This window comes from Silurus aristotelis (genome assembly GCF_946808225.1).
Source record: "Silurus aristotelis genome assembly, chromosome: 10".
In the NCBI taxonomy this organism is placed as follows: domain Eukaryota; kingdom Metazoa; phylum Chordata; class Actinopteri; order Siluriformes; family Siluridae; genus Silurus; species Silurus aristotelis.
This window is the reverse complement of record NC_139583.1, coordinates 12878752-12899568: the sequence shown is the minus strand read 5'-3', so window position 1 is coordinate 12899568 and position 20817 is coordinate 12878752. Positions and strand designations below refer to the sequence as shown.

Genomic DNA, 20817 nt, shown 5'->3' with positions numbered 1-20817 from the left:
TTGCAAAGAACACATTGTTCAGCATCTAGCACATGCCACATACACACAGACACATGTACACATACACACACACACACACACACACACACACACACACACCACACACACACACACACACACACACACACACACACATTCCAACACACACACACACACACACACACACACACTCTACCAATAGGCTCTCAGCTTGCAGCTCTTTCTGCTAGACAGCATTGAATAATAAAGACTCTCTCTCTGTCTCACAAACACATACAAATGCACGCACACACACCACTTACTCGTCTACCTACGGCGGGCAGCACACGCAACACACTCAGGAACTATACTTCTGCTGCTTACTCTCTTAATCAAACTCTATACACCCACCGAGCCGCAGTGTTAAGAGGGAACAGAGTGTATTTGTGTGCCTCTCAGCCGCTGGAACAGACGCCACTGTTCTTATTTTAACCCGCACCTTCACACCTCCGTCAGGGCCAACACGTTCCCTCGCTCCCTCAATCCCTCAGTCCCTTCTTCCCTCTTTTGCTCTCTCTCTCACTCCCCCGCTAGACCTGACATTCCAGCAGATGTTAAGAGAACTCCTGCAGTAATTAATCTGATAACTGGGCTGTTTTATGTGTGTGTGTGTGTGTGTGTGCGTGTGCGTGTGTGGAGACAGACAGACAGACAGACAGACAGACAGGCAGACAGGCAGACAGACAGACAGACAGACAGACAGACAGACAGACAGACAGACAAATAGACAAATAGACAGATAGACAGATAGATAGATAGATAGATAGATAGATAGATAGATAGATAGATAGATACATAGATACATAGATACATAGATACATAGATACATAGATACATAGATAGGTAGGAGGTGGAATATTGTTTTTTGCTTCTTTTTTTCCAATTTTAATTCCAGTATTTTTCCCTGTAGTAAATATTAATCTGTTTCAATCTTGCATCTGCAACACCGAGTTGAGGTGAACATAAAGAGAAGGCAAACAAAAAGTGGCATGAGTTGTATTACTGAAGTGTATTAAGGGTCTACAATTCTCACATGGAGATTTCTTTTACATGACCTATTGCTGTAGGGATAGATTGAAGATTTGAGATTTGAGGTTTGTTGCTGGGGCCTTAGATGTTTCATTACAGAGACGGAATGCCACTTCTCATCTCAGGTCTGTCATCACCTGTCCACTCTGTGTGTATGTGCACAAGGCTCACAGTAGAACCACTCATTTACCTCCTGTTTGATTATGCTGATAAAGGAAGCACACACCAATGCAGATAAATGCCTAATGAATTCATATACTCAAACTGAAATAGGTCTTCTTTCTAGTAAAAACAGAAAATCTTGGTAATTTCCCATCTAAGTAGGTTATCAGTTCATGGTCAATGGCTGCAGGTTCAGATTCTAATCAATTCATTCACTGTGTTGTGGATTTCAGTCAGTTCATATTAGTACACAATGAGCAGCGCATATTTTTAAAATAAAAAATCACTTTGGTCATTCGGAGGACAGCAAAGATTCTTAATAATCAGAAATGAATTTGCACCTTTAAAACAAAAAACTGTCCCCAAATCTGTCGACTGAATTTCCCATAAAGCTACATACACAACACACAAAAGAATGCTGAATTCACAGCATGTTGGGAGATTTGATTCTCTCTGTCTGTGTGAAGCCCCAAAAGTCTCATCAAGACTTTAGCACCTTTCTGAAAGTAGAGTCTCAGCGACTCCTCACGACACACGAACTGGTGTGTGTATATGCATGTCTGCATGTGTGTGGTCCCCCTAACTGTGCCGTTGAAGTGGAGGGGTGTTGTGCTTAAAAAAAAAAAAAAAAAGCCATGGGTCCAGGGGTGTGAAAATCGGTCCATCTCACTGTCAAGGACACCTTTAATTACAACAGCAGGGGGTTTTGTGTGTGTGTGTGTGTGTGTGTGTGTGTGTGTGTGTGTGTGTGTGTGTGTGTGTGTGTGTGTGTGCAGTGGTGTACAGGACAGAAAAGTCTAAATGTAGATTTTGTTAGGACTCGTGTTGCCTACATTTGATATGTTTTATGTAATTCGAATACTTTGGGGGTTTTTGTTTTTTGGAATACTTTGAGGGTAAATAGTGAAAAAATAAAGGATGTGAAGCGGATTAAAGACTGAATGCCTGAATATCTCTCGCAGTGCCTCTCTGTTCGGGTGCATACACAGTAAGTCAAGCGTGTCAGGATGTGAACTTATCAGCGCTCCTCGTTGCAGCTCTGACGAGCTGCTGACATACTCTTGGCCTCTGCTCTCCGGTCTAATGCCAGCATTAAGATACCTAACTGCTAATTAGCCAGATAAGCGCACGTGTGTGTGTGTGTGTGTGTGTGTGTGTGTGTGTGTGTGTGTGTGTGTGTGTGTGTGTGTGTGAGAGAGAGAAAGAAGAGAGAGAGAGAGAGAGAGAGAGAGACCCTCAGGTTATTTGAGCAGACCAAAATAAAGAGAAAGAATTGAACTAAATAAAGCAGACTACAGAACCCTTGTGGTTTTGGTCCTGTGACTATAATTCATTTATTAAAGATCAGGAAAGTATGCAAAAGTGCTGTTACTAAAGCTTCCTATTATCTATAAACTACTATGAAATAAATTACATAGATCAGCATATATACACTATACGTCATGGTTAAAAAAAGTATAATTCAAAGAAATAAAGTCTATCAATAAAATATTTTTTTTGTGAACCCTACATTGATGGGTATTTTAATCCAGGGTGTGAAAAGTACTGAGAAATTATGCTTAAGTAAAAATATGTAACGTATGAAATCTTGCTCAATCGAACATTTTTAGAAATTTTAGAAAAGTTGTTAAAAAAAAATGCTTAAAATCCACTCAAGTAACAGCGAACTTTCATTACTTATCTAAGACTGCAACTCTACCATTATGTTTGAAAGCATTCAGTGAAATAATAATGAATTAATCAGGTGTAAGTTATCATGTAATTCATTTACACCATTAGCTAGAATTCTGCTTAGCTAATTTGTGTTAGCTACTGAAATTAAAGCTCATGCTACCTTTATTACATAACAGGCTCTCTTTATTAAATTAAGCCATTTAACTTTAGCAATTTTTATGCCTGCTAGAGAGAGCAATGAGACATCTTTCTCCATAAGAAGATGCATACAGATGGCTATAGTGCTACTACACTGTGTAGCATGAAAAGGTGAAGAATTGACAATTTTTAATCCTACATTTATGAACTGAATTAATCTGATTGCATGTTTGCCTTGATTGGTATGTAGAGTGCAGTCACTGGAAAAATGAGAGAAGAAACCCTTGTGGTCTACAAAAAAAAAAAAAACACAAGAAGTACAAGGAAGTAGCCCTGATGTAGAGCTATTGCGTGCGCTTGTGTTCTGTTCTTAGGAAGATGGTTTGAACAAACTACCTCGAGAGACGAGCCATTCTCTATTCTCGTGCCTTCAGTTCTTTAAAAATGTGCAAATGTATGCAAAGTATCCGGCTGTAAATCTGCTCTTTAGTTCGTCATTAGTGGAGGGTGACGCTACAAACAGCCTCAACAATACGGTGGAGCTGGAAGAAGCGAGAATCAAAGGCGCATGCGGGCTGGTTGACAGAAATAAACAGATCCACCGCTTGCCTGCTGCCTCGTTTTCTCAGCAGAGCAGTCGAATTAGCATGATAATCATTCCCATCGTTTACAAGGGCGAAATGTTTCAATTTAATGCTTTGCTTATGTTACAAGCCATGCACTTAATTAGGCAGTAATGACTCCAGCGAGGCAAGAAAAGCGAAGGACAGAGGCAAGGAAGAGAGGAGAGATAAGGAGAGAGAGATGAGAACTGAGGGCACTTCACATCTAAAAGCCCATCCACACTCGTACACTTCACCTGTCACACACACAATTAAACACACACACACACACACACACACACACACACACACACACACACACACACACACACACACACAGGCACCTTATCTTGTAGCCATGGCGAATGTACGACAAGTCTGTATCCTGCGATTTAATGTCACTTTGACCTCAGGGCAAAAATAGGTCTCCCCTTTCTTGCTTTTTTATTTTTTCTGCGTATTTCTCTCACTCCAGGCCTCAGTCACTCACACATGGCCAAATTGTAAGCTGTGAAGAGGGCATGTTGACCCAGCTCCTTTCTGCACTACCTTCTCTCTCTCTCTCTCTCTCTCTCTCTCTCTCTCTCTCTCTCTCTCTCTCTCTCTCTCTCTCTCTTCCCCTGTATCCTGATCTCTCTATTTCATAAGTGTGCATTACTGGTGAATTCCCAAAGTGCACTTGGGTGGATGTTGCCAGAGAAACTGTAGCTCTTTATCCCAGACACAGCCCCCAACCCAAACTCCCTGCTCTTGTCCCTGAGGAGCACAGAGCCAGTGAGGAGGAGGAGCGAACCCTGCAACAGAAAGCACCACTGTTACTGACTCCAGGGAACACAGGCCAGAGTTGGGCTAGCAGGCTGGATACACATATGGTTAAAGGAACACTCCAGCAATTTGTAACCAAACTCAAAAAAGCTTTATCTATTAACATTTCTGCAATTACTATAAATGACTATTTAGACCAGGGGTGTCCAATCTTTTCAACAAAGGGCTAAAGTGGGTGCAGGTTTTCATTCCAAGCAAGCAAGTCCATGCCAAATTCTACCTGTTTGAATCTAATGATTTTCATTTTCAATGACTCAGGTGTAGCTCTTGATTGGTTGGAATGAAAACCTGCACCCATTTCGGCCCTTTGTGGAAAAGAATGGTTTATACATTTATATTTTACTGTTAAATCCAAATTATAAAATATTATTATGATTAAAAACTACAGACTTTAACAATGAATTCTTGTAATTTTATCCATCTTGTAAAAGCTTTTCAATTGTATTGCAATTGTCTTTGGATATGATAGCATTCCGATTTTCCTTCATTTCAATTAGGAGACACAACCCTCGTCCAACATGACAATGTGCACAAAGTTAGCTTAATGATTTACATTGAAGGAGAAGATCTTGAGTGGCCTGCTACTCAACCCAAATAGAAGACCTGTGGGATAAATTGGAACACTGACTGCAGGCACCCTCATCCTACACCAGTACCCGAGTTGATGAATGCTATTGTGGTTGAATGAGCACAAATCTCAACAACCACACTCCCAAGTGTAGTAGAACACCTTCCTAGAAAAGTGGAGGTTATTGTAAAATAATAAAATAATGTAATAAACTAGAATGGGATGTTAAGGTGCACCATGCACACACATACACATGTAACATAGTGGCACAATGTATTGATAGGGGGTGCAATTTCAGTAAAACTCAGGATCGAAACCAGAAGCTGCCTGTAAGCAATAGATTTAAAAGATTTGATTAAGATTAAATCTTGATTAAGATGATTTTGATGTTTTTCCGAGTTTCTTTGTTTTTCTGCAATATTTAAGGTAGCATCCAAGTGATATGCAGGCTGTTATCATATAAATATAATAGTAGAGCATTAGAAAGGCATTGGACACCCCATGCCATTAGATTGGTCTGAAAGATATCCTGAATTTATGCTGGTTAAAATGCTGATGTCATGACTTGTGCTACAGTGTTTGTGCATCTTTGTTAGTCTGTATGAGAGGCTGAGTTTTAGTGTGTTGTGTGTGTGTTTGGCATGTGTGTGTGTGTTCGGTGTGTGTGTGTGTGTGTGTGTGTGTGTGTGTTCGCAAGATAGTTTAAAAGCCTAGTTGGGAGTAGTGCTGTTTGTCTCGGCTGTTGATCCCTCTCACGCTGCTTTGTGCAATGGCAGATAAATGCAGATCTTCTGTCACACACTAATTACAGCAGCTTAAGTGCTTTAACCACTGTTATCACAAACTGTTCCATTCTCTCCCAAACCCTCCCTCTCAACCTTCCTCCCAGTGTGTGTGTCTGCATTATTGTGTGTATGTGTTTGTGCGTTTCTGCAGACCACGTCAGACCCACACTGCTACACCTTTGTGTGCGTGTGTGTGTGTGTGTGTGTGTGTGCGCGCATGCATGCTTGAGCAGAGGACAGACTTGTCTCTCCATGTGTGTGAGGAGAAGTGGAATGTGATAGCACTTGATGTTCTGTCGAACACATTTCACGGCGCATAATTTAAAAGTTTCCTCCTGTTATTGTCTCCTACAGATTCTGTCATCTCCCCCCTTCTCTCACTCGCTCTCTCGTTCTCTCTGTGACAGCCCCCTGCTCCCTCAGACTTCCTGTGGTCTGCCTATTAGCGGCAGCCTCCGACTCGTCCATAATGCTTCATTTGCAATATGGATTTAATGTGTGATGCAGAGGAGGTGTTGGTGGCCTGATGTCTCATTTCTCCATCTTATGTCTCGCGCACACACATTCCCCTTCTCTTCCTGGAGTGTAATTGGTTTGAGACCAGAGCTTGGAGAAGAAAAACTCGGTGAAAGCAGACACATAGACAACTTGCAGCAGTTTTAGGCCTCTCTTGGTGAGGAGTTGTGTGTGGATGTGTGTTTTTTTATCTGGGGGGTGTATTCCTAGTGGAGGTGATTCTTAATGGGGTGGGGAGCGTGTGTTTATCAGCTCCCAGATCACTGTTTATTGTGCAGTCATGTGGAACTAATTTACTAATTGAGTCTGAAGCTGGGAGAGACGTGGCAGGAGATTTGGCCAGGAAAGTCTCCGAATCACCAACTCCCTGTGCAGCCAAGTGCAAGACAGAAAACATAGGAACAGTTGTCCAGTCATGTGATGGCTCACACAGTGCTCCAATAGATGCCATTTTAAGAAACATGAACATGCTACAATGTCTTTTACATCTGTCATTCTTAATTTATTCCAATGTCCATTGTTAGTGAAAAACTGGACTTGGAGCACTAATATGTGCTAATAAGTGAAGTGGTCACCACTTCTTAGACACTGTAGAGACAAAAAAGACAGAACGAAAAAAGTGACTTGTTAATCTTGCAAAAATTAATTAATCTATGAGACATGCAAGATTACTTAAAAGGTACATAATATATAAAGACTTTGTTTGATGTTCTCTCTTCGTATACTAGTGTCAAAGCATTCAGTTTTAACAGATTTCAAGACAGACAGACAGACAGACAGACAGACAGACAGACAGACAGGCAGGCAGGCAGGCAGGCAGGCAGGCAGACAGACAGACAGACAGACAGACAGACAGACAGACAGACAGACAGACAGACAGACAGACAGATTTATTTTATGTCTGATTTAGTTTTTTGGGCACATAATGCATTGTTTACATTATAGATGGTACTGTGACACTTAACACACACTATTGTGTTATACCCTATAGCAAGCACATGAATCAATGTGAAGAAGGCATTTGGGATTCCGCCACTGTATATACTTTTATATATATATATATATATATATATATATATATATATATATATATATATATATATATATATATATATATATATATACTTTTTTTTTTTATTATTATAATTTTTTTTCTGTGTGTGTGTGTGTGTGTGTGTGTGTGTGTGTGTGTGTGTGTGTGTGTGTGTGTGTGTGTGTGTGCAGATTAAATGTGAATGCATGTAAAACTGTAAATGTGAGGCACTTTTATGTGAGGACAAATGTGAGTAAAAAGTTTAGTATTCAGTAATATAGTTTCATTTTCCACCTAAGAAAACATCACAATTTTTATCCTCCACCTTTTAACAGGAAGCCGTATAAAAAAAAGAGAGAGGTTTATTAATATTCAAATGCATTCTGAGCCCTAATGTTAAAGTTATTGTTAAACCTTGAATAGAGCTTTTCAAGTAGTGTGACAGACAAAACACTAATGGACCTAAGCAGCATTATGTACAGTATTTTTGATCTTAACCAGGCGTAGGAGGTCTGGTTTACCTTATGAAAGGGAAAAGTGAAAGACAGGGAAAGACTTTGAGAGAAACGAGGAAGGAGACTTGGACAAGCTGAGCCGAAAAGGGTTAAAGCACATAAAGGCTGAGTGTGGCTTTGGACGATTCTGGGCGAGCTTACAGCAGCTGCGGAGCCCCGCTGGTAGATTAAAAGAGGCTGACGGCCGCGGCCTGAAGTACAGCCGAGCCCCCAGCGGGTGGAGACAGGGAGGGGCGCACGCAGCTGTCGCCCTCCACGTACATTCTCACCCTGCATTCACCCCACACGTACACTCTGAGGCACTCCGACACTCGACAATGTACTAAAGCGAGGGTGTGTGTCAGGTTAAGGGGCTCCTGAGCGCGATGGATCGACACTCTTTCCGAGACGAGCTGCTGAGGCAACTGTTTGGAGCATCAGGAGCTCTTTTACAGGCTGCCAGGGTCGCAAACAGATGGAACTTATTTTTAATACTGGAGTGTTAACATTAGCTGACAGTGAGAGTACCAGCAGTGTGGGATACAGAGCTACTGTTAGTACAGTCAGAAGAACTTCTTTTCTTTCTTTCTTTTCTTCACACACTTATATGAGCAGCGGTAATGCGACTAAGCAAAGCAGAAGTGGAAAATGACAGATGCTGAAAGCATCACATTCTGACGTGCTTAGTCATTTCTCTTGCTTTTGTTAGTGCAGCATAAACATGCACAGGAAGGAGTTTCACTCTCACTTAGACATATACAGGCAGACACTGGCGGCCAGAGGCCTGCTGAAAAGGCTCAGGGCTCTGCGCTGGCGCTCTTGGGGAGTTTCTGTCACGCAAATACCCTCGCCCATGAGAATGAATTGATGACAGCTTAACCAACTCGAACTCGATTGAACCACCTCCTGTATGAAGACTTTTTTTGTCAAGCTGTACATCTTAGAGAGGAGCTTCATATCGACATGATGCTTCTTTGGTTTGCTGAATGAAGTTTGGTTTAATAGCAAAGGAAGTTCTGTAATAGTGCCGAGGGAAGAGCAAGATATGGAGAGCTGAAAGAAAAGAGGACAAAATGAGACAAGTGGAGGCTGCACAGGTGTGGGATGGGAGAAAGACTGGATTTATAGCACTGGTTGCAGGTGTATTGTGCCAGTGTGAGTTTCTCTCTGTTAGTGAGACTATTATCATTAAGGTTGGATAATGAAAGGAAGAGCTCAGATATTATTGTTTCTGGACATCTGTAAGCTGAATATGTGGGTTTAGATTGAGAAAAAACAAACCAGAAGATTTGAAATGGATTCAACTTTGTATTACACTAAATCAGGATGTTTGGTAGAGGAGCAATTTACATTGCCTTGTCAGAGACAAATTTACATCTAGCTTAGTGTCATCAAGAGTCATCTTTTATATTCCACAGTGAGTGTAATGTACATGTACATCTTATTTTTTATCTGAAACAGTGGATCATCCATCTCCATATCACTCTGTCCTCTAAATCTGCCTCTTTTAAACCACCTGCATGTCTTCTCTTACAACATCCATAAACCTCCTCCTTGGTCTTTCTTTTTTCCTCCTTTCTGGTGGCTCCATCCTCAGCATTCTTCTACCAATATACCCCATGTCCCTCCTTTGCACATGTCCAAACCACCTCAATCTCACCTCTATCAGCTTGACTGTAATGTACATGTAAATGGCTGAGTATATATATTATTTGGGTATCTTTTTTAGGTAGTTTGGAAGCACTGCTTGCAAAAAAGACAAAGTTCTTAAACTTATTAAAACTTCACTGACCATTCTCTGTCCGTCTGTGCACTCTCCCTTCTTTCTCATTCCATGCTCTCTCCTTACCTCAGTGGGAGTGCAAATCCCTCTCTCTTGAGCAGCGTGTAGAAGAGTACAGGGGCTTAGAGCTGACATCCCGCCTGGATTCCCCGACTCTCTTTGTCTTTTTTTTCTAATCCGTGCAGTACGGCCTTTTCCCTTGTTCCGTCTCTTTCAGTGGGAAACGAAGTGAAGGAGGGGCACTTTATTATTAGGATTTAAAACCGGCAGCTTTCACTTTTTCTCCATCCCTCTGTTAATTTGGGTTCTGCTCTTTATCAGTTCCCAAGCTTATCTATGGCAGGAGAGAGAGTGGGAAACGGACAGAGAGTTTTGCAGCGAGGACTTTGGTATACTTTTTCCTGTTTCGATCAAGCTTACTGTGATAGTCACCAGGTTTTCTTTTTTACTTTCTGAAGAAAGCTAAAGGTCCTGTTTGTGAGACTAAGTGTAATATTGGCCAGCATTTCACGAATGGGAGCACACTATGCTAATTAAGTGATTATACAAAATCTATAACACATCAAGCTGACATTGAAGCACCACTAAAAAGCACTAACCATGACTTACTTTGAGCAGCTTAAACAGCTGGTATGGATGTGTGTTCTAAGGTGTTCTATGCATGCGTGAAAAGAGTTCTTGGTGAGGCTATATTATGTCCTGCTACTATTTCCACACCAGTCTAAATAAGTTTAAACTTCATGCTCAGCCATTGTTGTTGCTATAAATGCAGCTAAATTAGGCAAATAGCCAGATGCTGAGAAATAATATGTTGGTGACTTGCTTTGCTCACTTCCTTTGCCTGTAATGCAAAGCACATTCACAAAAAACAAAAAACACCACAACAATCGAAACACATCAATATTAATAAATGTAGAAGAAAAAGTTCTTAATAATTATTCAATCTTAAATATCTTATATAATCAGCTGAATAGCCAATCAGAGAGACTTTTATCACACCTGTGTCCAATGTCAATTCAGCAAGCTCAAGTACGGTAGTAAAAATGGTGGTTGGCACTTCAAAATAGTAGTGGGCCAGACACAGCGTTTAGTGGCTTCCAGTCAGTCCGACCATTAATTTTATAGAAATAAAATATTACATCTCTTTTTCTCCTCATGGCATCATCTATGAACATGTACTGTATGTTGGCATATGGGTTACATGTGTGCCTGTGTTTGGTGAATTTGCCTATTGTGTGTATGCATGTGTGTGTGTGTGTGTGTGTGTGTGTGTGTGTGTGTGTGTGTGTGTGTGTGTGTGTGTGTTGTAGGCCTCATCAGCATGCAATAGGAGGTGTGTTGTTTGTGAAGGGCTGGGGGGATTAGAGAGACTTTACTGTCACTGTTCCCAGGAGAGCCAGCTGAGAGCACACTCTGACATGAGCATACAGGAGCCAGATTAGAGTCTAAACACACACACACACACACACACACACACACACACACACACACAAACATACAAATTCTAGAAGTTATTATGCTATGCACACCCCAGTGCATAACTCACCCGCTCACACTGTCTACCTCTACTTGTGTCGGATGCTGTAGTTCCTATTTCTCATCAGTGCAGCATCTTTATAGAAAAGACAATGCAATATTGCACCAACAGCAGTAACACAGCATACAGTCTACATGCATTTACACATACTAAACATGTTTCTCACATAAAACGTTGCGCACCGGCACCAGATTGATACAATCAATTCCCAAACACAAAAGCGATGAACAGAGTTGGAAATAAAACCATCCAAAATCGCACTCGCACACATTAACACTCCCTCACTCACACACCCAGTCCTGTGCTTCTGAGATGCACAGATTCAGTGCTGCTGCATTCCCCCACCCTGAGTGTGGTCCCAGATGCCCTAGTGATTGGCCCAGCATTGCACAGCAGACTGTGGTATTAGAAAGGAGGGGGAGAGTGTCAGGGGAGTGAGAGAAAGAGACTAGAAAAGACAAAAAGAAAGACAGCAAGTGGGGGAGCAGAAAGATGACCTTAAAGTATCTATCGGTTACTGTGTGCAGCACTGTCTTGCCTCAGACCACCAGCAGCTCTTCTTTCAATCTCATATTATCACTGTGTTTTTTTTTTTTTTTTTTACTCACCTCTTTTCTGAATCTGTTGTTTGGTTTTAGTGTTGTTGTTTTTTTTCTTTCTCCACTTTTTCAGCCAGGGTTTGGACAGCTGTGGGTAAGAATAGGGTTACGGGTGGTGCTGGCACTTCCTTTGTGGTGGCAAAACTGTGTGGGGATGCCATTACCACCATTTTTGTACATTATATATTAATAATTACACACACACACACACACACACACACACACACACACACACACACACACACACACACACACACACACACACACACACACACAATAAAATTATTTACAGTTACATTTAATAATAGGGAGAACCCAAAAGACAACTTTCTCACAGGTCATCACGTACTTTATACACTCCCAACAGTCATTGCCTTCACCAACCTCTCTTTCTTTTCTCTTTGTTGAAGTTACTAAGACAAAATCAAATCAACTTGTCTTGTTACTGAGAAACGGCAAAGTGAAAGGGCTCCGCTGAAGACTCTCCTGTGTCTGAGAAGTGACTGTTACAAAGCACTGACTCTCAAGACTCCTTCAGTAAATGTTTAGTAAACGTCTTCTTAAAGAAAGCTTCAGCATATCAAGGATTCTGACATTTCTCTTTGTGGCTCATCCACCATACCGAGTCACCATATCATGTGAACCAGATGTAACTAGAAATGATAACTTATTTGGTTAATACATTTATTTTAACTACCAATTAATTGCGTGAATACATTACGTTGTGTTTTTTTAATTCAGCCGTGCATGTCGATCTGTGAGTAGCACAATCATAAATGCAGTGAGGCTGGCCTTGACCTCCACCATGACCTTGAAGCAATAAGCTACCTGTTACTACTACTACTCTGACAAGTTTTTCACAATGTCACTATGTGCTTTTCTCCTGCACACAATGCATGTACAGTATATGTCTGTACAGTATGTACACACAAAGTACTAGTTTAGAGTTTAGGGCACATAAATAGAACTTTGAGGTTCTGCAATGTATGGCAGAAAAACTCACACACTTCAAACACTTTAATTCACGTTCAATTTTGCCTTATGTGTTTATTTTTGTGTATTCTTTTTTCCTATCGTTTCGACTTCATCATTCAGTATGTTATGTTATGGTTTACACTAGTATTTATTTGTTGATGAGGAAACAAATGTGTGCACTATGTTTGTATATAGGAGTTTGTGGCCTGGGGGTTGCCACAGGGTGCTTGATATTTGAGGAATTCAAGGCAGGAAGTACAAGTGAGATGCAATAAAGGCATCTTAAGTCTTTCTTTCTTTCTTTCTCTCTCTCTCTCTCTCTCTCTCTCTCTCTCTCTCTCTCTCTCTCTCTCTGTGTCAGTCTGTCTGTCTTTCTGGTTTATTAAATCATTCCCTGCTGTAATGCGTTGCAGCTGGGGAGAGAGCATGCGTTTCTCTAACACACATGGAATATACTCCCACCATCTAATCACCCTGTTTGTACTCAACACTCCTAATAGGAGAAGGAGAATGTGGGGGGGTTGGGGTGAGTGTTTTACCATCATTAAGAGGTGAACTGGTTAGAATTTATCTCATTAAGGTGTGTGTGTGTGTGTGTTTGTGTGCACGCATAATGTTGTCTCCTCCATTTGCTCGATTACACTGTGTGCAGATGGAAAGCAGTTCCTCAGACAGAGGACTCGGAGAGACATTGTTTACTAAGTGGCTCACAATGTTCGCACAGAAAACCGGCAGCAGCAGCACCGAAACACAAAAAGTTTACGCAAACCACTAATGCATTAGAACTCGAAACATTTGCGGCACACTCAGTATGCATCTCACACGTACACAAACTCACACTCTCTCTCACAATGGGACCACGAATGCCTTTGCCACCACAGACACATCAGTGTGAGGCAGGCGGGTCAGGCCCCCGGGAAGCCGCAGCGTTGCTGTTTGATGTTGGCAGCTGATTAATGAGATGTGAGGAGTGAGCATTTGACGGGTGCTCTCTGGGCGCCTGTTTGAGGACCCCTCCGTGTAGTGTGTGTGTGTGTTTGCGTGAGTGCATGATGTGGGTGGGTGGTGAGGATGGAGTTAGCCCCTACTGGTTACCCTTGAACACTCTGTGGAGGCAGCCCAAGCTCCAGCAGCTCATCAGGGTGCTGTCACAATTAAAGCAGCGCAGCAGAGCTACTGCAGGAGAGAGAGACTTCTCACCACACGCTAGCTCCCTCCCGAGAGAGAGAGAGAGAGAGAGAGAGAGAGAGAGAGAGAGAGAGAGATAGAGAGATAGAGAGATAGAGAGATGGAAAGGATAAGAAGAGATTAGGGTTGGATGACAGAGCAATGACAAGGGAGACATGGATGGACAGTGGGCCCAAAAATAAAGGAAGTGATTACCCTGACACCCCACACTGTGTGCTGACCAGTAGAGACCTAAACATGGCAGAGAAATGACTATGCGTCTTATTGCATTATTTCAATTCAATTTCATTATATTTTTGTAGGTGACACCAGATCTGGCTTTTCACAGCACTAAATAATGTCTGTAATGGCCTATTTAGGCACTACAGGAAAAGAGAAATAAAAGTTCCTCATTCACACTGAAAGGTCTGAAAACAGTTACGTCTCTTATGTACTGCACATGGAAAAACCATAAGACACTTCGACCTGCGTCATTTCCTTGCGTTTTAGCATATTAGTGTGGACATGGCTTATAGTGTTTATCAGATTTTGTTGTGTATTCGCTTCAGAGCACTTTGACCTTGATACTTTTGCAACTGTACAGCAGGGAGGAGCATCGTTCTTTAAAAAAAATTATTTCAAATTGGTGTTTGATGATGGTGTTAGACAGGATGGTGAGTGTCGACCACATTGGTCCGAAATCTACAATAGATGTTTGGGTTATGTTGAATGATGCCACATGTGATAGACAATAAACCAATCAGCATTTGCATTTGACCAAACAGAATTTTTTACATATTTTTTACACACACACTTTTAAACAAATTCATAGCTTCTGTTAAAAATGTAGTATGTGTAGTGTAGGCACTAATACAGATAAGTCTTGTTCTTTGGAACACATACTTGTTTCCATGACACACTGACTACTGCCACCTCCTGGTATAATAGGTAGCCGGTGTGTCGGGGCTCTGAGATGAGACAAGTGAAGGAGACGAGTCTGCCAGAAATTAAGGCTGTGAGCTGACAAGTGAGGCAGGAGTGGGGAGGGCAAAAGGAAGGAAATGGAAAAGATAGAGGGAGGATTGAATCAGAGGTCAGGAGCAGGTGAGAAGGCTGAGAGCAAGGCTTTCAAAGCAGAGCTTGTGTTTGTGTGTGTTGATGCGTATGTGTGTGTGTATGTAGAGTTTACTCTGCCTTTACCGCAGTTGTTAGCAGTCTGACGTAGCAGTGGCAGGTCTCTCACTGGGAGCAGCTCTTTAATTAGCTCCTGATGAGGACCTTCAGGAAAAAGAAAGCAGGTGATTGGACTTCTTATCCAAATAATTACCCCAATTAAGTCATTAAGACCTTGGGCATAGCCGAGCTCGGCACTGGCTCCCCTGTGCCACAGCATCCCTGATCTGCGTTGCCCTATGTGCACGAGTGTGCACAAGTCAGAGCTTTTTTGTCGTGTTGTATTTGTAGAGACAGCGTGTTTATGGTGCCAAGCTTTGTATTGTACCTTTGCTTTATATCTTCTATATATACATCATTTATAGAGTATTAGTACTGGGGCTACTGGGCCTATTGGGGTTCATTTCTGGATTGGCTTTTTGTGTGTGTGTGTGTGTGTGTGTGTGTGTGTGTGTGTGTGTGTGTGTGTGTGTGTGTGTGTGTGTGTGTTTTATAGTGGCCTACTGCTCATGAAGGATTAATAATGGGTGGCTATTGGGGTTTGATACAGGCAGGCTCACTACCACTCTGGTCCACATACTTTATACGAGCGTAGGCTGTGTGTGTATGTGTGTGTGTGTGTGTGTGTGTGTGTGTGTGTGTGTGTGTGTGTGTGTGTGTGTGTGTGTGTGTGTGTGTGTGTGTGTGTATATACATGCTACCAAAATTTGCTATTCCAATTTTGGTTCCAGTGACAGGTAACACTTATTGTATCACTGTTGTGGAATGATGTGTACATGTATGAGAATGTGATTGAAAAGACTGAGAGAATGGGGAAGGATCTTTGTTTGTTTTGTGTGTGTGTGTGTGTGTGTGTGTGTGTGTGTGTGTGTGTGTGTGTGTGTGTGTGTGTGTGCTATATCCTTTGTTTGACTGCTGAGAGTGACCAGGTGTGTTTTAGTTTGCTGAGCATCGAAACTCACATCTGGATCAGGCCATCGGCTCTCCATCCAGATGTGCTCTCACTCTAAAGAAGACCTCTTTTTTTATAGTGGAGCATCAGCTGCTTTTCAGGTGTCGGCGTAGACACAAACAGATGTTATTTTGTTGAAAGAGAGAAAGAGAGAGAGAAAAGACAAAAGGGGAAAACAATAATAGTGTTAGACGCGTTGAGAACTCAGACGTGACGATCGGAGAGGAAACGAGGCATACGGACAAAGTGCACATGCGCTTGGCCCTGAATTGGATCCTCCATCTGGCCTGTGTGTACACAAGCATCTGGGTATGTGCGTGTTGGCATGTGTGTATCGTACGTGCTTTAGGCCAATTTATCGCACAGTTTAAATTGTGAAATTAGGCACACCACTGATCCTCAGCTTATTAAGCATGTCAGACATTTTTTATACATTTTCAGCAGAGAATTAACAGTGATCTGTGTTCAGTCCAAAAGAATATTAGTCCACCTTCAGATACAGAAATAAAGTGTGCCAATATGATGAAAGTTTTGGTATCTTGTCTATTCTCTCAGTGATAAACAGGTAAAGCCCTGAGATTGCTCTGGATATTTCCTCTCTGGTCTAATGCATCTTTTATCTGGACTGCAGCGTTTAAAATGTTTTGATGACATGCGTTTAAACACACAGGAAAATGGGTCTCCGGTTAGCCAGATTCAAATCCAATTGCTGTATTGTACATAAGATGCGAATCAGCACATAACACTTGGCCGCCAGCTGTTTCCAGATGTTTTGCACACAAGATGTGCTTTGCATCGTGATTCTGCATGGTGTTAAGGAAATTAATTTCCTTAAAAGCGCTGTAATTTATGATGTAATTTTTTGTAGGGGGGGTTTGCTTGCCCTGTGTGGCTAATTGAAACAGCTGCACTTCCAACCCCAGATCCGGTTAAGAAAGTTTGAACAGATCAAATTTACATTTCTACCTACATCATTATCCAGATTGACATGTCGTAGCGAGCTGTACTGTCCAAAACGTGTGTATCTTCAAGCTAATTTACTGTAGATCAGTTAATGTCTAATGAAGCTCTTGTTCTTATTTCAATGCCTAAGTGAATCATAGCCAGTGACTCAGATGTTTGGAGAACTGAGGAGGGGACTGTTTATTCCATCACTTGTGTGAACAGAAGTGTTTTGATTATCTAAAGTAATAATAGAATGCTTTAAAGTGCATCTTGGTGTTTCAAAGTTGTGTTGTATCTGTCCCTTAGTGTTTTACAAACCAGTACAATAATGTACACTATACAGGCAAAAGTTTTTGGATACCTGGGTCACAGTTCTATAGGGTGGCTTCGGATCCAGTAGCAGTATATTTTTCCTTCGCTTAAACTAGGGGACCTAAACAATACCCCTGTGTACAGTTTCATTAAAAATAAAGTTTACATATGTTACAGTGAAAGATCTTGAGAGTCCTGCTATTGAGCTCTGACCTTAACCCTATTGAACACCTTTAGGATGAATTGGAACACTGCCTGCACCCAAGGCCTCTTCATCCTACATCAGTACCTTGCTTTACTAACAACCTTGTGGCTGAATGAGCAAAAATCTCCACAAACCCTAGTGGAAGGTCTTACAGAGAATGGAGGTTATTTTAACAGCAAATGGGGACTAAATGTCAAATGTTATGTTCGAAAAGCACATACGAATCTTATTATCAGGTGTCCACAAACCTTTGACCATAAAGTGTCATACATATCAATGTAATCTTTTAGTTTATTACTTTATTATTTATAGGAACGTCTTCCTGCATACTTTTTTCATTTTAAAGAGGGAGGGTTGGGGGGTGTACAAGGATGCAGTTACATGACAGACACGTTTCTGAGGTGTTTGCAAATGTGAGGCTGGAATATATCACTTCCACAGACTAAGTAAAAATGGGATTTTGTCTTTGTACACTGTTGGGGCTTTGCCATCAATAAGAAGATGTAAAAGGCTCTTGTTAATATCTTTGCTCTTAATATATTCACCTAGCTTGTTAAGCTACAGTCAAGTTTGTTTCAGTTCTTGATATACCTCAAATGCTGTTGGCTGCTGTGTAAGTCGAGCACTTCATGATGACGTCATGCGTACGGAATGGAATTACAGCTAAGAAGCCACGTGAACTTTAAATCTGTTTTAAATGCTTCTTGGCCGCATTAAGGCCTAATGTATAATCTGTATCCAGATATAATGCTAATTCTCAAGATGCATGACAAAATGATGTAAACAGGAACAGGCTTATTCTTCTCTTGAGTATCAAGCAAGAAGAGATAGATGAATTAACTTACACACACACACACACACACACACACACACACACACACACACACACACACACACACACACACACACACACACACACACACACACACACACACATTTATGGATTATGTTCAAGCAGGTGAATTATGGTCTTCAGACTGCAGTCAAGCTTTTCACCCTGGAGGCTAAACCCACCACCCACACCCCTTTTCTCATGGAAAAGAGGGGGACAAGCGTCGATGAAGAAAGACGAAACGACAGCAAAGAAAGTTCAAATGAAAAGCATCCTCTAAACCCAACCGCTGACACGCTTCCTTTGTTGTAAATACATGCGCATTAATATTGATTTTTGTAACTCGGGTATGGCTCCCTCAGGGAGAGGTTTGGTGTCACTCCCTCAGGGGGAAACTACTCTGAACATGTCATCTTTAATAAATCTCATTGTCTGACACACTGATGTTAATATTAGTATGGATTTTTGTTGTTGTTGTTCGTAACCTTTAAGTAGAACAGAGTAGGTGTCGCAGAGAGAGAAGAGCGATGGTAGGAGGAGCTACATTGTCAGAATGAGAAATACATTTTGAATTGGTCACCGGCGTCTTCTCTTCATCGCGTCCTTTTATTAAGAGCACTTAGATCCCGCTGACAGACTCTAGTAGTCTTGAGCGATTTTATGGCTCTCAGCTTGCATGAAAAAAAGATTGAAGATGTATTTAAATTTCAGGTCTATACACATTAGCGGTGAGCCACATCCCAAATACAGTAGGCATAAAATAGCTTGATCTTGACAGACTGAGAAGCTAAAATACATGTGGCTCAAGGTATGACGAGAGATTTGTGTTCAGCGGAAGTGGAATGCACGCAGACTTCTTCATCATTCTACAGGAGGATGGGGTCGCTTCCCTTTCTCTCGTTCCCTATTCCCTAATCTGCAGAATGAAAGCCATTCCATTAAGTGACATCAAAGGCGGCGCCCTACTCAGGGAATAACCGAGACATCAGAGACAGAGGCCCAGCTTACTTTGTAAAGAGGCTTAGCAAATGACAGTTGTCTCTACAATGCAGAATGAGCCGGAGTACTTATCGAAAGATTATTTTTTTTTCGTTCATTCTTTCTTTTTTATCTTTCTTTTTTGGGGTCCTTGTATGAATATTGCGTAATTATGTTTCTGAAATCTTTTTTAAGTTTGAATATGTGCACATTTTGCACATTTCTATTTGTATACCTGCTAATGATGTAGCCAAATGCAAATATATTATTAAAATTGAACAGATAAGGTGTTCATATGCAATATATGATTTTTTTTTTTTACAGGTTTGTCAGAAAAGCTTGTCAGAAACCTTTACTTTCATGGTGTTCAACAATAAGATCCGCATGAAGTGGTCATTATTACCTGCCTGTATAACCCTAGTGGTTAAAGTAGGCTAGTTAGGGGAAAGAACCAGCAAATGTTAGAAAATATTGCATGCAGGGTTAAAAGCAGTCCAATGCACTACCCATTTGCTACCAATTTGCGAACTTGAGTGATAACAAATTGTTAGTGCCAGAACTCACAGACCATGCTGACAGGACTGGTGTGTCTTCCTCTATTTCTTATGTTCTTTAGTGATTCCATTTTTAATTCCAAAGAACACAGAAAGCAAAGATTGGAGAAAATTTTTTAAAGAATAGAGACAGATAAAGATGGTGACTTTGCGATACATACCCAATAGCTACTGTTTTAATTCACTTAATGTTGTTCTATAGGTTGGTACCAGCCTGCTTGTTTCTACTCAGTCAGTAGAAGTGGATTACCTCAGGATAACTGCTGAGTAGATATTTTTTGAGTGGTGGATCATATTGGCAGCCACAGTGAATGTGGCTTTGGGATATGTGTACCAGATGTGGCAGTGTTGTTGGGGTTTGGGTCAAGGGCTGATGTGAGGGTCTACTTACCAATATGTTCAGTCGAAAGGGGCCTTGTGGAGCAAATTGAATATTGATTAAAGCTAAAAGACAAACAGTATATAAGCGTTCAACTGTAAATTTATACACTGGATCTATAATGATCTCAGATGTTGAGCTATTTTAGGAGTTGCTCAGAAGCTCCTGGTTCCACAGCTTCAATAAGTTGACTGTATAAGACTGTAGAAAGGACATTACTCATAATCATACACTCTGGTGCTCATGATAGTTCTCACTTTCCAGTGTTTTGTATTGTTTTTATGATTTATAATCACATTCTTGATAACACTTAATATTAGGATGGGTTCCCCTTTTGAGTGTGGTTCCTCTCAGCTTTCTTCCTCATATCATCTGAGGGAGTTTTTCCTGGCCACAGTCGCTTTCCTCAATCGTTCTATAAATCTCACATTCTGTAAAGCTGCTTTGAGACAATGTCCATTTTTAAAAGCACTATAGGAATAAACTTAAACTTGAACATGTACATGGTTGACCTGAAGGTTCAAAATTAAAGTTAGGATAGTATAATATTCTTTGCATTATAAATGTGTTGATGTATAGAGT

The 20817-nt window shown here is 41.1% G+C and overlaps 1 protein-coding gene across 4 annotated transcripts in view; it reads left to right on the top strand.

Moving 5' to 3' along the window:
* Nucleotides 1-20817, top strand: part of znf423 (zinc finger protein 423) — a 152056-nt gene that overhangs the window by 100986 nt on the left and 30253 nt on the right. The gene's annotated exons all lie outside the window — the stretch shown is intronic.